This window comes from Dermacentor andersoni, chromosome 8, assembly GCF_023375885.2.
Source record: "Dermacentor andersoni chromosome 8, qqDerAnde1_hic_scaffold, whole genome shotgun sequence".
NCBI classification, from domain to species: domain Eukaryota; kingdom Metazoa; phylum Arthropoda; class Arachnida; order Ixodida; family Ixodidae; genus Dermacentor; species Dermacentor andersoni.
This window is the reverse complement of record NC_092821.1, coordinates 3397735-3409939: the sequence shown is the minus strand read 5'-3', so window position 1 is coordinate 3409939 and position 12205 is coordinate 3397735. Positions and strand designations below refer to the sequence as shown.

General features: G+C 48.6%; 1 protein-coding gene across 3 annotated transcripts in view; it reads left to right on the top strand.

The window, feature by feature from the left end:
- The window catches only part of LOC126526682 (DNA excision repair protein ERCC-6-like), a 332661-nt gene that overhangs the window by 301166 nt on the left and 19290 nt on the right, over positions 1-12205 (top strand). The window lies entirely within an intron of this gene.

Genomic DNA, 12205 nt, shown 5'->3' with positions numbered 1-12205 from the left:
CTCATCGGACAAAGGTGGCAACCCACTCAAAATTAATGCTTTTTGCAGCTGCTGACAGGCAGCAATACAAGTTTATTGCCTTAGCAGTAGGTAGCTTCCCCATAAACAAAGGCAACTTTGTATTTCTTACATTAAAGATTAGCCGTGTATTTTGGTGACAAATGTTCCATCGAATGATTCAGACAATAATATGCATCTTTCTGCAAAACTTCAGTAAGACCAGAGCAGTAGAAAGCACAAAATTACCTTTCTACGATTTTAAGAGAAAAACATCCCTGTATAAACCGCAGATTTTGATGCCAGTACATGGATATCTGACTGAATCGAGCTCTGAGTTGTCTCTGTATATTTCTTGAGTAAGCAACTTATTCTGAATCAGGTCAAGTTACAAACCTTTGTGTCTGAGCCTTCTTTCTGTAAGATTTGGGCGAGTCTGAGCGCATGATTCCTGCAAGTATGAGTGAATCTGTGACTCTGAGTGATTACGAGTGAGTGTGAGTCCAGGTGCTCATGACACTGGTTGAGGCAGCCTGGGCGTGATTTCTGGTGAGTATAAGCCCGAGTGAACCCAGCAGAGTCTGGTCTCATTGAGTCTGAGTCAGAGTGAAGGTTGCTGAGTCTGAATTATGGTTTTAATTAAGTTGTGGGGATTTATGTGCCAGAACCAAGACATGATTATGAAGCGCGCTGTAGTAGGGGACTCCGGATTAATTTTGACCGCCTGGTATTCTTCAATGAATGTGCACCTGATGCACGGTACAACTCACTAACAAAACCTACAAGCCGAAGTCCCTAAAAAATTTGGCAGATTGGCATTTACATAATGCGTAGCATTGCACCAATAACATGCACCAAGCTGATGGGGCCCAAGCGGCTTGAGACTTACAATGTTCTTAAGGCTTTGGCAAGCTTAACATTTGCGCTCCTTGAATTTGGCCTGGGTCGACAGCTTCATCGGGCATGGCACGTTGGCGAGACGTTCTGTGATGTCCACTCGGCAAGAATCATTGTGGCAGGAAAAACTGACGCACTTCAAGCTGGTGGGGCTTCAGTGTTTGTCATTTTCCTGTTACGCAGTGTTTTAAGACAGCAACAGGAAAATGAAATGAAATAGACCTTATGGGCGATGCCGCAACACGGTGCTACCGGAAACATGATGCCCACTTCGCGTCACCTGCAGCAGGGAATAGTGGCGGGTGCATTCATCACAAAATTCAGTGATCCAATGACAGACAGAAGACAATGTGGTAATGGTAGAAAAACATGACCCAAAAGCGAGTAAGCCAAAATGAAATGACAAAGAAATACTGCAAAGAACAACTCTGTAAACACCCACTAAGTCCTTACTGCTCATGCATAACAAATGAACACCTAAACTATGGTGTCTCCATTCCTAATAAACTGAAGGCCAAACAGTCTGACCATCATGACGAGGCGGTAGTCGGTCGACATGTAACAAGAGGCCACTGTTGTAACTCCAGTGTGATGCAGGCGCCGGCCTCCGTCACTGTCGCTTGATGGGGCTGGTTTCCACTCTGGTGGCACTTATTACTGGCTCTCCACTGAGACAGCAACAAGTCAATGGTAAAATCCATAATCGCTTCGTCTCATCTTATGCTGAGGGCAAAGGTGTAGGTATGTGTTGTCATTAATATTGCTACGGAACAGTATTGCCGATGACGAAGAGGCGAGCAGTGTGAAGACGACGAGGACGATTGGAGGCTAGCACTGGCTGTTGCCTCTTGGCCAAGTGCGGCGTAATCCCTTGTAAATATACCGTAAAAACCGGACTATATGCTCCTGACACTGCCCAGGCAGCGCGTCCGAGCAGCGATCGTCAGTGCCTCTTGCGGCACCTTCCGTCAAAACTGACACTGACGGACCACGCTATTCACGCTGCCAACGTGATCGCATGTTCATGTTTGTCTTGAAACGAACAAATGGCGCAAGTTTTGCTGTGTGGTTTCAGACCAATCTCAAAATTAGACGGTCAGATACACTCTGGCATTCGTAGTAAAGGGAAAAAGCTCTACGCTGCCGGGCACGTTCACAGCGTGAAAGAAGTCGCCTTATGACTGCGCTGGCGAAGTGTCACTCCCAGCGAGGCAAACACAACTGCAGCGTATTTCTGGCCTGAGTACACTAAACTATTCAACTATCATATTATGCTTTGATCAAGCAGCTCAATTGAGTGCACAGGCATGGCTGAGCTTATGAAGCGTTAGGCGTAGGTGTTCTTATCGAACCATTTGAGTTACCGTAGACAAAACGTGTCCTTCCGTGATGCTGTTTTGACACGCAAAGCCTCATTGGACAGGGATGATAGGCGCCATATCTTTTATAAGTACTAAAAGGCTCTTTTAAACAACTTGCACAAAAATTTTGTCAGACTGTTATGTTCTGCCAAGCAACCGCAGTACTTTGTTTACACTTTAAAACAAAATTGCACCCTATGGGTTGTATCTTGCCACACAACAATAAAAGTCATCTGTCTTGTCCGCATTTCCCTTCTTTAACGCTGCGAGCCCGGTACTTCCCAGTAACGAACGGCATGCGCGTTATCAGCATGACATAGCATTCCCGACAGGATAGTAGCGGGGGCGGCGTTTTCAAGAAAGGAAACGCAAGCAAGGCAGATGACGATTATCGTTGTGTGGCAGATACACACCCCAAAGGTTATAAACTTTTCTTTAGAGTGTAGAACTGCCGAGGCACCGGCACGACCTTGGGCCGTTCCAGCCACCAAGACTCGGGTGACCGTATCTGGCAACCTGGACCCAAGCAGAGCCACACAGCGTGAAGTGCTGAGCGACTCAAGCAAGCCAGAACACCTGCAGCCACCACACAGTACGCTTCGTACAGCAAAATAAATAGCTCTAAAAGATATGGAGAACTTGCAAAAATATGTAAGTCGGCTGCCCGGCAAGACTCCTTCTTGACCAAAAACTTCAATCTACTGACTACAATACTTTCTAGTGCGATCCTCCAGGAAGGAAGCGTGAGCACAAAACCACGGCTGGCCAGGAAATCTGTAGAGTCGGAGAGCAGGCAGTTCTCCACGGCCGTGACAGCCTTTGACGAAGCAGTACCGCCGTCCCCTCGCTTCCTTTCCTGGGCTGTTTTCCATGTCTCGCACATTTGCCATTGTAAAACAGCGGCATGAGAACGTTTACCTGCAGGACGGTGGCGCACGTGGTTCAGAAGTTTCGAATCACACGCGGTCATAACAACACATGCGTCACTGGATTCTACGCCGTCGACTGAAGTTGTATCAGTACCAGAGTTGCACTTTCGACGCTACAGGTGGCGCGGCCGTCGCCGGCAAACTTCACTGTGAGGAGCGTGTAGGTCATATGGGAATATAGGTCGATTCCCCAACTAACGAATTCTAAAAATTAAAGAAATAGTTTTCAATGGCAAAAGTGCCGAAAGACACCCTTACCTTGAAATAAATGCGGCTCACGCACAATAGTGACAGTATTTATTTAAATGCTGCTCGCATGTGCACCCGGCCAGTTTTTAACAGTATCGCGCGACCATCGACCCGCGTGCTTGTCACCACCTTATTAACGGCGCTGAGCGGCGAAACAAACGAGATACGTGCATGTGTACACGTGTGCTTACTTTCGCTATTTCACCGCTCTGTGCCATGATGATAAGGTGCTGACAAACATGCGGGTCGATGGTCGTGCGATACTGTTGAAAATTGGCCGGGTGTACAATACACAGAAGGGCACGAAGTGCGCAAGCGCTACTCCCAACCAGAGCAACCCTTTGATCAGAGTCGTCCAAAATAGAGTCGGATGACGAGTGCTTCTCGCTGCCCAGTTCAGAGGTGCGCACGATCTCTACTGCTTTCAAACGGATGCATTCGGCAGTCACAGGCAGCGATCTTACACGCAGCTCCCGGACGAACTCCTCAACCTTGTCTTCCAGTTCTGCAGTCGGCCCACGAAATGACATTTCCTGTTGGTTTGCTGCTTCTGCCTCCACCATTACCAAATGCTCTTTTCGGATACTCCAAATTCGCGCTGTGCCGCAAAGTTGCCGTGGGCTTCCGTGCACTCAATCGCCTTTTTCTTGAAGGTGACGGTGAATTGCCGTCGGCTTCGGCTCATTTTGAAACAAAATGTGAAAAAGCAGCCTTTAAACAATATAACTTTGTGACAATGTAAATGCAAATTGGCGGTGCCACAATGTTGCCACGCCGCGCTGCTGCTTATGGCGATGGCGAAGGTGGCTCTTTACTTCATCTGCCCATTGTTAGAAGACTTTCGTAGTTTTTCTGCCAATGTCCGGTATAAAAGACGAGGGTCAACTTTTCGCAATGGTATTTTGAAAAAAGTTCGACTTATATTCCGGTTTTTACGGTACTTGTATATAGCTTTTCGTCTGCGTCTTCCTACGTAACATATCTGGTGGAGGTGGACGTTCCCTGTACCTCGTCACGGAGCTTTGCAGTGGATAGTACGTCGAGCTTCCTTCATGGCTCCTGGCGATGACAACTCAACTCAGCCGCCTCCGACACCTGCTGCCACTTCGACGACCTACAACACTCTCCCCGTTCGCCGTGATCTTGGCGTATTCTCGGGCAAAGATGGGGAAGACGTCGAGGACTGCATCAGCCTGTACGAACACGTCAACTGCAATAACCGGTGGGACCGAACTATCATGCTCGCCAACGTAGTCTTTTACCTCGGTGGCACACCTCGAGTTTGGTTTCGGACGCACTAAGATGAGGTCACCAGTTGGGATTTGCTTAAGCAAAAGCTCCGAGACTTGTTTGGCAACCCATACGGTCACCAACTTGCCGTGCAGAAGGCATTATCCAGCTGTGTGCAGACGTCAGCGGAGCCCTACGTCACGTACATTCAGGACGTCTTGGCTCTGTGCCGCAAAGTTGACGCACATATGACCGAGTCCGACAAGGTTTCCGACATCCTCAAAGGCATTGCCGATGACGCCTTCAACTTGCTCGTTTTCAACAACGTGGTGACGGTGGATGCAGTTATAGAAGAGTGCCGCCGCCTGGAACTCGCTAAAAGCCGACGTATCGACCAGCAGTTTGCCCGTATGCCCAGCACCCCAGCGACATCTTCCTGTGCTGATGCTCCTCATCCCACCAACACTGGCGATGTTACCAGGATCGTCCGGCGTGAGATTGAGGCCGCCTATCCGGCTGCCTTCGACTCCAGCTCCTCCAACGCTCCTGCACTCACGGTTTCCTTGATCCAGGCAGTTGTCCGCCAGGAATTCGCAAACATGGGTCTTCACACCATCTGCTTGGCCCATCGCCCTAGTACCCACCCGGCCGTCTTCTTCGACTGCACCCCGTCCCACATCTTATTACCCACCACGTTTCCGCGACCCATCTGAATGGTGCACTACTGATGACAAGCCCATTTGTCTTCACTGCCGTCGAATCGGGCACATTTCTCGGCACTGTCGCAGTCGCTGGAGTTCCTCGACCCGGTCTACTTATATTGCCTACTCTCGCCCCTCAGGTGGCCCTTCTCGTCCCTATGCTGCACGCTCCGACAATGCCGCCACTGATTCTCCTGCGCCGAACCGCCCCTATTCTCGTTTGGCTTCGCCCCAACGACAACAATCTCGCTCTCCCCAGCCCAGTCGCTCGTTTCCGCCGACTCCCTTCGGACGCCGCTCCCAGCCGGAAAACTAGACGATGCAGCGCCTCAAAGTGACACTGCATTGCTCCCAACACCGCCAAATCCTCTACTGACGTTGCCCACTCATCTGAACCTTCTTGACGTGCAAGTCGACGGTGTTTCTGTATCTGCTCTTATAGAGACTGGGGCGCATTTGTCGGTAATGAGTGCTGACCTTCGTAACTGCCTGAAGAAAATAATCACGCCTGCCACGACGCCTGTTGTCTGTGTCGCCGATGGCGGAACAGCCTCCGTAATTGGTATGTGTGCCGCCCGCGTATCGCCGATCGCTCCACTATCGTGCTATTCAGTCATCGCCCACTGTCCCCACGACATCATCCTCGGCTTAGACTTCCTCTCCGCACATTCTGCTCTCATCGATTGTTCCGCCAGTAATCTACGCCTTGACCTGCCTGTTGTGGATCCCGCTGAACCGCACCCCAGTCGCCTCAGTTCCGTCGACTTCGTTCGCTTGCCACCTTCGGCACTGACTTACGTTGACTTAGTGTCATCCCCACCAGTGCCCGACGATCACTACATCGCGGCTCCTATGCAAGACGGCCATACTTATATGGCCGACCCTTTTCCGTTGTCACAGACCATCACGCGCTTTGCTGGTTATGCTCACTGAAAGATCCTACAGGAAGACTTGGTTGCTCGGCCTTAAGCCTCCAAGAATATTCGTATACTGTCACCTACAAATCTGGCCGACTACACAAGGACGCTGACTACCTTCCTCGCTACTTAGTACACGAGCCTAACGATGCCGACAGTACTATCGCCAACGGCATTTTCTCTGTGGCTGCCTTTGCTAACATCGCCGATGAGCAGTACCGAGACCTATCGCTGCGAGCACTCGTCGAGCATCTGCGCTCTACACCTACCGACGCATCCGTTCGCCGATATGTCCTCCAGGGCGGCATTCTGTACCGAAGGAACTTCCTCCCCAACGGATCTGATCTTCTTGTCGTGCCAAAACATCTATGACTGACTGTGCTCTTTGAGATGCATGACGCACCCACTGCAGGACATCTTAGGGTAACCCGCACGTACGACCGCATCCGCCGCCGCTTCTATTGGCCTGGTCTCACTCGCTCCGTCTGACGCTATGTTGCTGCCTGTGATCCCTGCCAGCGTCGGAAAACACGTCAGGTGCTACCTGCTGGTCATCTCCAGCCGATCCCTGTGGAACCGTTCTTTCGTGTTGGATTAGACCTCCTTGGTCCCTTTCCCGCATCATCCTCTGGGAACAAATGGGTAGCCATCGCAACTGATTACGCCACCCGATATGCTATCACGCAGGCTCTCCCTACCAGTTGCACCACTGACGTCGCGGACTTTCTCTTGCGTGACATTATCTTACTTCATGGCGCCCCGCGACAGCTGCTTACTGACCGTGGTCGTAACTTCCTCTCGGAAGTTATCGCCGCCATTGTGCGTTCCTGCTCCACTCAACACAAGCTGAGTATACCTCATACCATCCTCAAGCCAATGGCCTGACAGAGCGGTTAAATCTCTTACCGCTCTGTCAGGCCAATCTCTACTCTTACTGATATGCTGTCCAAGTACGTTTCCAAGGACCACCTCGACTGGGACATTGCCCTTCCTTGCGTCACATTTGCCTATAATTCTTCCCGGCACTGCACCGCCAGATTTTCTCCATTTTATCTCCTGTACAGTCGCGGGTCGCGAACCGACCTTGGCCCTTGACACGGCACTTCCTCCTGCTGCGATCTCAACAAGCGAGTATGCGCACGACGCCATCGCCCTCGCTGACCATGTACACCAGCTTGCCCGTGCTCAACTGACGGCCTCGCAAACCACTCAGCAGCATCAGTACAACGCCCACCACCGTGACACACAGTTTTCGCCTGGTGCGCTCGTGCTCCTGTGGTCGCCCTCTCGTCACATCGAACTTTCAGAAAAGCTCCTTTCGCGATACACAGGCCCCTTTCACGTGCTGCGCCAGGTGACACCTGTGACGTACGAAATTGCTTCTGTGAGTTCGACCTCGTCCTCTACTCTGGCATCTAGCCATGTCGTGCACATCAGTAGGCTCAAGGCCTACTACACTGCTTCCGTCCGGCCTTTAGTCGCTCCGGGACGGCGCTTTTGCCGCCGGGGGTAGTACTACGAAACAGTATTGGCGATGACGAAGAGGCGAGCAGTGCGAAGACGACGAGGACGATTGGAGGCTAGCGCGGGCTGTTGCCTCTTGGCCAAGTGCGGCATATTCCCTTGTAAACATACTTCTATATAGCTTTTTATCTGCATCTTCCTACGTAACAATATCAAGAGGAGCTCTGTGTTTGGCCCTGATAGAACTACAAAGGCAGCGCCGAGCGGTAAAGGTGGTTTATTAGTAGATGGTGCCACAGCATTCTTGCTGGTGATACCTTGATGATCAGGAACGCTGTGAAGGCCTAATTGTTCACTACATCATTGATACTACTCCAGTCTGCTTTGTTGCACAATGACGGGGGTGACTGTTGTGTGTTAGTGAGTGACAGTGCATGAAACCAGTGTCGCAGATAAAGGGAGCGGTGCGGTGAAAACAACTTAACATCGAGAGTGAATGGGGCGCAAGAAGCCAATGACGAAGAAGCAATGCGTGTGATAACTGACGCGCCGTCAAAACAAAATACTAAGAAGAAAGGAACCATTAAGGGCCGTGCACAATGGGTGACGTAGAAGAAAATGAAGGAAGAAGAGGAGGGAGACACCCTAGAAAACGGCATGGTGGTGTTCGGATGAAAGTGAGTGCCGAAGAAGTCAACTTCTGCCGGGAGCGGGAGTAAGCCGTCGGACCGTGGGCCCGAGCTTCCAGACTCCTATGCGCAGAACCTAGACTGCCTAGCCTCCGGAGCTAGGAGAAGGTCTCACCGTGTGACTAGAGTGAGCTGTCGGGCCACAGGCTCAAGCTTCCAGATTCCCACAGGCAGAACTTGGACTGCCTAACCTCCTGAGCCAGTACAAGGTCCCATAGCGTGACAACCTGGATTTCACTCAAGTAGCGGCCAGAGTGCCTTCCGTTGATGACGGCTCAGCGCTCTTCACCTATGCGACCATGTGCCATAACTGTTGGTGTGCCGCACCCCGCTCTCAATCTACTGTCCTTGGGTATTCGGACATACCTAAGAACTATAGGACTAGAATAGCGGTGACTTTGATTAATGAAAACTGTGTTTGTTATAAGCACTGTAGAGTGCTCTTTATCCTTTTGTTCTTTTTCTATCCTTTGTTTATGCGTGTTTTCTTTCCACTTTATTATTTGTAAATATACATTCTTCTTTCACTTCTGGAATCAAACGCTCTCATCCTTCATTTGAATGGAAAACATGGATAGCGATATTATTTTAAGTCGCTTTCCATAAACGAACCGTGACAAATTGGCGTCCGTGACAGGATGAAAAAAGAACCATAAGAAGGACGATAAGAAAGAAAAAAAATTGACAGGCGAGAGTTAATGGCGCTGGCAGAACTCATGGGGTTGGAAGGAGTGGCACTGCAAGCATGGTTCGATGAGCGAGAGGCGCGAGCGCGCAAGAACGAGCTGCGGAGAGGGAGGCGAAGAAAGACCAGCTGGAACTGGAGGGTCAAAGCTTACAGTTCCGCCTTACAGAAACGGAAGGTCATAGCGGAGAGGCGAGCCAGCGAAGCTTGGAAATGGAAGAATGGACGTTTCAACTGTGCCTGAGAGTAGCAGAGACTGGTCCCGCGGAGCAAACGGTGGTTGACTCTGGGCTCCAAAGAGGTGCGTCTTCAGTCGTGAATCCACACAATTTTATCCCGGCTTTCAACGAGGAATGAGATGACCTTGACGCCTATCTGAAGAGATTCGAGAGGGTGCCGACAGGTCAACACTGGCCTCGGGAAAAGTGGGCAATGGCTCTTAGTTTTTTATGCATAAGTGGCAAAGCTCTGAAAGTATTTGGGTGATTGTCGCCTGATGACTCTCTAGAGTACGACAAGGTCAAGTTGGCATTGCTCCAGCATTTTCGTTTCACGGCTGAAGGCTACAAGGAGAAATTCCGGAAGAGCAAGCCACCAGACGCTGAAACTGGAAGGCAATATGCCACAAAGCTTCTAAGTTTTTTCGACCGCTGGATAGAAATGTCCCAGACAGAGAAGGACTTTGATTCTGTCCGTGACTTAGTTGTGGCTGAGGAATTCATGGTCAACTGTCACAGTCAGCTGGCGCTCTTCTTACAAGAGAAGAACTGAAAGACTCTTCAAACCGTGGCAGAAGCGGCTGATATTTTCATGGAGGCAAAAAGACTACGGAACTTACTACTAGTTGGGGATAAGGGTGAAAACACAAGTATAAAGGCGGAAGGAGATAACACGGGTTCAAAGGTGGAGATCAGATGCTTCATTTGTGGGCGTACGGGACACAAGGCTTCTGACTGCCGCAATAAGGTGAAGCAACTATATTGCCCATACTGTCACAAAACTGGACATGAACCCAAGAGTTGTACCAAAAGGAACAACACATCAAGGCCAGCTACCTCTTGCCTGATTTTGCCCAAAGACGAGACCACGGGCCCTATAATGTAAAACTATTCCAATATGTTTTTATTCCAATCTCCTGACGTCAAATTTGCGTAACCGCCGATGCAAGCTTCGGGTGGTCACCCGCTGGGTTGTCTGAACAGACCAATCAAACGCTCTCCTCATTGATAGGAGGTCACTTTTGTTTGCTTGAAAAACGAATAACCTTGCCTACACTGAGCAGCTTGTCTTATCTAATTGGCTGACAAGAGGCAAGGAGCACACTGTTATACTGGCTAATGTTCGCAGTTACGTGTCTAAAAAGGATACCATTAAAGCCCTTCTCGATTACAATAATACAGACATGGCCATTTTCACTGAGTCTTGGTTAACCCCTGACATAGATAGCACTGAGCTACTGCATGCAGATTCCCCCTGCACTGTCTACAGACGCGATAGAAGGGAACAAAGGGGTGGTGGCGTTCTTGTCCTTACGAAAAACAGCATTCCTTGTTACCAGCTCCCGAACAATTGTACTCGCGAAATTCTTTGTGTGCACATATCCATGCCTACATGCACATGCATACTCATATCTTGTTATCGCCCACCCGATTGTGATCCTTCCTTTATTGACGAGCTTAACACTGTCATTTTAGATGCAACCTCTCAATTCCTATGTGCTAACTATATTATTTGTGGTGATTTTAACTTTCCGGATATAAACTGGGACAATCTAACAGCATCATCCCGCCAGTCAAAAGATTTCTTTGATTTAGCCTTAAACTTCAACCTAACACAAACAGTAAACTTACGTACATGTGGTTCAAACACCCTTGACCGGTCCTCACTTCTCAAACCAAATACATTCACTCGATAGCATGTGTCAATGGGCTGAGCGACCACAGTACGTATTGTCCTTTTCAATTTGAATATCCCAGTTCCAGTCAAACAGCGTTCAATAAAACTAATACGGGACTACAAAAAAGCTGACTTTTCCAAAATTAACAGTGAACTGAATATTTTTTTTTGAATACCTCAAGGAAACTGCCTTCAGAAGGTCTGTTAATGGAAACTGGCTGTTGTACAAGCAAAAGCTACTCAGCCTAATCAATAATCACGTACCCCTTGTTTGCATTCGTGGTGTCATGGGAAAACCTTGGTACACAAACCAACTAAAAAAACTAGCACAAAAGAATAAGCACCTTTTCAGAGTGGCAAAAAAATGTGGTTCTGCCCCAAAATGGAAGAAGTATTTCACCTGCCTGCACAAGTACAACAGCCTTCTGAAGCTTTCTAAGAAAAAATTTTATAACCAAGATCTCAATATCATCCGTGTAAACCCTAAAAAATTTAGGAAAATACTAGCACCAAGTAAAAATCAGTCGCATAACATTATCATAACTAATCCTAATGGGTCCCATGTTCCAGTTGAAAAGCGTTCTGACGTCCTCAATTCATACTTCTCTTCTGTCTTCACTTATGAATCTTCCACCAACATATATATATTAAACCAACTAAAAAAACTAGCACAAAAGAAAAAGCACCTTTTCAGAGTGGCAAAAAAATGTGGTTCTGCCCCAAAATGGAAGAAGTATTTCATCTGCCTGCGCGAGTACAACAGCCTTCTGAAGCTTTCTAAGAAAAAATTTGATAACCAAGATCTCAATATCATCCGTGTAAACCCTAAAAAATTTAGGAAAATACTAGCACCAAGTAAAAATCAGTTGCATAACATTATCATAACTAATCCTAATAGGTCCCATGTTCCAGTTGAAAAGCGTTCTTACGTCCTCAATTCATACTTCTCTTCCGTCTTCACTAGTGAATCTTCCACCAACATTTCTGTTTTACCAAGATTTTGCGGCACTGAAATGCCTCCCATTGATGTAACTGCTGAAGGTATCGCAAGCCTAATCAATTAACTTAAAATATCTAGCTCCCCCGGACCTGACAACATACTGGTGAAGATACTAAAAGCCACTAACGGCTTTTCTAGCCGGATATTACAAATCATTTTTACCCAGTCTATAAGCGAGGGTACTATGCCC